Source organism: Polyodon spathula, chromosome 1, assembly GCF_017654505.1.
Source record: "Polyodon spathula isolate WHYD16114869_AA chromosome 1, ASM1765450v1, whole genome shotgun sequence".
Classification (NCBI taxonomy): domain Eukaryota; kingdom Metazoa; phylum Chordata; class Actinopteri; order Acipenseriformes; family Polyodontidae; genus Polyodon; species Polyodon spathula.
Window position 1 is genome coordinate 71,145,662 of NC_054534.1, and position 6,151 is coordinate 71,151,812.

Sequence of the window (6,151 nt, forward strand, 5' to 3'; positions counted from 1 at the left end):
AAGCTATAGATACTGTTTTGAAAGTTGCACTATGCAAATACAATGGAAAAAATACACAGGAGAGATTACAGACATTCTTGTGCAAAGTACAAGTAACGTGTAACAATGTGCCCCTCAACCATTTACTGTACAGTCCTTCCCATTTGGAAACATTTACACTGGCCATAAAAGGGTTAACTGCAAGAGTGATAGAATGATACAAGTTAATTGTATCGTAATCTGTGTGACCTACTTAATGCCTAGAGTGATACTTTGTAGTTGATACTTATAGCAGTCCATAGGCAGTCCTGATAGTCATAGAATGCCACAGGTTAAATTTATTAACCTGTGCCATCTAATAATTGTCTAGATCAGGGGTCTCCAGTCCTGGAGGACTGGTGTCCCTCCTGGTTTTTGTTCCAAATGTACCAGCTAAGCTTCCAATAAGCCAATGGTGCACAACTCGGTCCTGGAGGGCCAGTATTCCTGCAGGTTTTTATTCCAACTGCACCCTAAAGTACTTTATTGGACCTTATTAGAAGCTTAATTGGTCCAATTAACTAATTTAGGGTATGGTTAGAACAAAAACCAGGAGGGTCATCAGTCCTCCATGACCCGAGTTGTGCACCACTGCCCTATAGGCTGTGTGCCACAAGTGCGTAGGGCAGTGCTTCTCAAACTCAATCGTGCGGACCCGCTGTGGCTGCTGGTTTTCATTCCAACTGAGCTGTCAATTGCTTAACTAGACCCTTAATTGAACTTGTAAATTGCTTAAATGTTATAGCAACCTTGAAATACGCAACTGTTCTATAACTGAAAACAAGTAAAAATATCTAATTAAGCAAATTATCAGTTCAATTAAGGGTCTAGTTAAGTAATTTAGAGCTCAGTTGGAATGAAACAAGCAGCTATAGGGTGTCCCCAGGACTGAGTTTGAGAAGCCCTGGCTTAGGGCTATTGATTTGACTAGGCCACCCCTCAATTATATCAGGAGTAAGGGGAGCTCCGTGTTACCAGATCTATATTGCGATCCCTGCTTGAGTCCCTTCCAATTCAATGAAAGTCTAAAGCAACAAAAACTGTACATATGGTTTAAACCAAGGCAAGGTAATATTTAAAATACAGAAATTGTCAAAAAAAATGGTTTGCTTTGTAGTATGTGTATCTTCTTTGCTAATTAACAGATGGTCTATGCTACAGTAGGTCCAGCCTAATAGAAAGCAAGAGCAAGTTTAGTAAAGCACAGGAACGTCAGGCAGTCTCTCAGTTGCCACTGCGCCGGGAGGGAAGTGCTCAAAGAAATAAAATGGACGAAGAGAAAAAAAAGTTTAAAAATAAACAGAATACAACCAAATCATAAAATACAAGTGCCAACAAATCTTAATTGTGCTCAAAAGCCAAATCTTGAATAATTATAACCACAAACACCAGGGGGCAGTGTGACCTGAGGGGGGCTGAACTTTTTGTATGTAAAGTTTCTTTACACATACACTAGTGTAGCGTAAGATCGTTGAAGCTTTTGCTTACTGCAAAGGGTTGCACTCAAATTTGTTAGCATACAATGTATTTAAACACTAGTATTGGTAATATAAATCAAGTCGGGTGTTTTCCTTTTCTTAGTAGGTAGCATTAGAAAAAACACAGTATAGCGTTTAAACAGGCTAATCAAAGCAAACACTAAAGCACAGGGAGCAAAAATCAAATAGGATTACAGAGAAACAAAACCTAAACAAAACTAAAGTAGAAACAAAAACAGTGGCCAAGGCATCTCCTATAAAGTGAAACAAACATATGAGTGACCACAAACAAAATACTAAACAAAACTACTACGCTCATTTTATTATACACTAGAAACAAGTAAACGTTAGGTTACCTACCGTAACCCTGGTTCCCTGAAAGAGAAGATGACCACCACCAGATAGGTATGGGATATTCCTGCCCTTCGGGTAGGTATCACTGATCTCTCTATACCAGGGCTGCCGAAAGGCCTCTTCCCATGATGACGTGCTCGGTCCTGCCTACGGAGGGAATAAAACCATCACTCACAGGAAGATCCTCCTCTTTTTCCATCCAGCGACTGAAGCGACCTCTTTCAGGGAACCAGGGTTACTGTAGGTAACCGTTTCCTTTCAATTCGAAGACGACGACCACCAGATAGGTATGGGATAACCTATACCAAAGCCGTCGCGAGGGAGAAGGAATGGCAGCAACTGAGAGACGCACAATACTGTCTAACGCAGGGCTTAGCAGTGTGAACTTACACCCTCAAGGACCCTTGTGCCTACAGAAGGCAATGCAGGGTCTACCACATTGATACGGTAGAACATGACGAAAGAATGCGGCATAGCCCAGCTAGCTGCAATACAAATATCAGACATCGAGGCGCCCTTGCAAAGGGCCCAAGATGTAGCCAACCCTCTAGTGCAGTGTGCGGCTACCCTACCTGGAGGGGGCAAGCCAGCACCATCATATGCAGTCGAGAATGTGTCCACAATCCAGTGTGACAGACACTGCTTAGAGAGGGGCTGTCCTAGGGTCCGTGTCCTGTGACAGACAAAGAGATGGTCAGATTGATGCAGAGCTCTTGTCCTAGAAACTTGTTGTTGGAGGCGGGGCGTCACTTAAGCTGGCAGGCAGTGGACTGGCTGTTGTGGAAAGAACTAAAACAGGGTTGGGAGTTTGACTGGCTGGTTTTGAGGCAGGGTGTTGTTTGGATCCAGCCGATGACAGAATTGTGGATCAATCGTGTCTTCCTTGTTGATTTGCTGTCCAGTAGCTGCGATTTGAGCCTTCATTACGGTGTCCTGTCACAGACATGATTTCCCTTGTCTCAAGACCAGCGTCAGACAGTATGTTTAAGTAGCTTTTTATGTTATCAGATTAGTTGTAAATTGTAAATTGTAAGTTGTAAATTGTAAAAAATGTTACGGGAAAAAGCCAGTATTTATGCACAGATTGATTTTAAAATGCAATTCACAGTTCGCACTTCAATGTTCCAGCGGGCATCTATGCAAAATAGAAGCCTGCAAGATGTGAAAGCTGATTGGCTGTTCACACTCAATCGTTTTATATATATATATATATATATATATATATATATATATATATATATATATATATATATATATATATACAGTACTGTGCAAAAGTTTTAGGCAGGTGTGAAAAAATGCTGTAAAGTAAGAATGCTTTCAAAAATAGACATGTTAATAGTTTATATTTATCAATTAACAAAATGCAAAGTGAGTGAACAGAAGAAAAATCTACATCAAATCAATATTTGGTGTGACCACCCTTTGCCTTCAAAACAGCATCAATTCTTCTAGGTACACTTGCACACAGTTTTTGAAGGAACTCGGCAGGTAGGTTGGCCCAAACATCTTGGAGAACTAACCACAGTTCTTCTGTGGATTTAGGCAGCCTCAGTTGCTTCTCTCTCTTCATGTAATCCCAGACAGACTTGATGATTTTGAGATCAGGGCTCTGTGGGGGCCATACCATCACTTCCAGGACTCCTTATTCTTCTTTACGCTGAAGATAGTTCTTAATGACTTTTGCTGTATGTTTGGGGTTGTTGTGATGCTGCAGAATAAATTTGGGGCCAATCAGATGCCTCCCTGATGGTATTGTATGATGGATAAGTATCTGCCTGTACTTCTCAGCATTGAGGAGACCATTAATTCTGACCAAATCCCCAACTACATTTGCAGAAATGCAGCCCCAAACTTGCAAGGAACCTCCACCATGCTTCACTGTTGCCTGCAGACACTCATTCGTGTACCGCTCTCCAGCCCTTCAGCAAACTGCCTTCTGCTACAGCCAAATATTTCAAATTTTGACTCATCAGTCCAGAGCACCTGCTGCCATTTTTATGCATCCCAGTTTGTGTTTTCGTGCATAGTTGAGTCACTTGGCCTTGTTTCCACGTCGGAAGTATGGCTTTTTGGCCGCAAGTCTTCCATGAAGGCCACTTCTGACCAGACTTCTCCGGACAGTAGATGGGTTTACCAGGGTCACAATGTTTTCTGCCAATTCTGAGCTGATGGCATTACTGGACATCTTCCGATTGCGAAGGGAAGTAAGCATGATGTGTCTTTCATCTGCTGCATTAAGTTTCCTAGGATGACCACTGTGTCTACGGTCCTCAACGTTGCCCGTTTCTTTGTGCTTCTTCAAAAGAGCTTGGACAGCATATCTGGAAACCCCTGTCTGCCTTGAAATTTCTGCCTGGGAGAGACCTTGCTGATGCAGTATAACTACCTTGTGTCTTGTTGCTTTGCTCAGTCTTGCCATAGTGTATGACTTTTGACAGTAAACTGTCTTCAGCAACCTCACCTTGTTAGCTGAGTTTGGCTGTTACTCACCCAGTTTTATTCCTCCTACACAGCTGTTTCTGGTTCAGTTAATGCTTGTGTTTCAACCTACATATTGAATTGATGATCATTAGCACCTGTTTGGTATAATTGTTTAATCATACACCTGACTATATGTCTGCAAAATCCCTGACTTTGTGGAAGAAGGATTGATGCTGTTTTAAAGGCAAAGGGTGGTCGCACCAAATATGGATTTGGTTTAGATTTTTCTTCTGTTCACTCACTTTGCATTTAGTTAATTGATAAATATTATCTATTAACATGTCTATTTTTGAAAGCATTCTTACTTTAAAACATTTTTTCACACCTGCCTAAAACTTTTGCACAGTACTGTGTATACACACACACACACACACACACACACACACACACACACACACACACACACATATATATATATATATATATATATATATATATATAACGTTACTATTATTTAATACGTTTACTAATATCTATATGAATAGACTTTATGTTTTTTTCATCTAGTAAAGTGTCTTTCCGTTAAGAATGTAAGCACATATTACTGTTAAATATATTTCATTATCCATTCGAAAATGAAAAAAAAATAAATAAAATATTAAAAAAAATTGTTTGTATAAATGTTGTCACAGTACCAGTCATTCTTTAAATTTAATTAAAGTGAAACCCTTTGCAGTTAACTCTAATTACCATTGTTTATTTCAACAAATAAATAAAAGAGTCTGCTATTGATATTATATATATCTTTAACAAATAGCTAGCTTGGTGTTACCACAATCGTATATTAGATACCAATGTGGTCCATATATATATATATATATATATATATATATATATATATATATATATATATATATATATATATATACAGTATATACACAGTTTTCAACACAAAAAAGTCCATAATGAAATCTAAAATCTAAAAAAGTGAAAAACAAAATGTTCAAAATTAATTTCAAATACAAAATAGAAAATAATTGATTGCATAAGTATTCACCCCCTTTGCTAGGACACACCAAAATAAGCTCTAGTGCAACCAATTGTCTTTAGAAGTCACATAATTAGTTGAATGGTGTCCATCTGTGTGCAATTAATGTGTTTCACATGATTTCAGGTTAAATACACCTGTCTCTGGGAGGTCCCATAGTTGGTTAGTACATTTCCTAACAAAAACTACATCATGAAGATGAAGGAACATTCAAAGCAAATCCGGAATAAGGTTCTTCAAAAGCACCAATCAGGGGTAGGATATAAGAACATTTCCAAGGCATTGAACATCCTCCGGAGCACAGTAGTCCATTATTAAGAAATGGATAGACTATTGCACAACTGTGAATCTGTCTAGAACAGGCCCTCCTCAAAAACTGAGTATCCGAGCAAGAAGGGCACTAGTCAGGGAGGCAACCAATAGGCCTATGGCAACTCTAAAGAAGTTACAGCCTTCCACAGCTGAGCTGGGAGACACTGTGCATACGGCAACAATAGCCTGGGTGCTTCACAAAACTGGCCTTTATGGGAGAGTGGCAAAAAGAAAGCCATTGTTGAAAAAAAACTCAAATCTCGGCTAGAGTTTGCCATAAGCCATGTGAGAGACCATGAGACCAACTGGAAGAAGATTCTATGGTCTGATGAGACCAAAATATAACTTTTTGGCCTCGATGCTAAGCGCTATGTTTGGAGCAAGCCTAACACCACACATCATCCTGAGAACACCATCCCTATTGTGAAGCATGGTGGTGGCAGCACCATACTATGGGGATGCTTCCCTGTGACAGGGCCTGGAAAGCTTGTGAAGATAGAGAGCAAAATGGACGCAG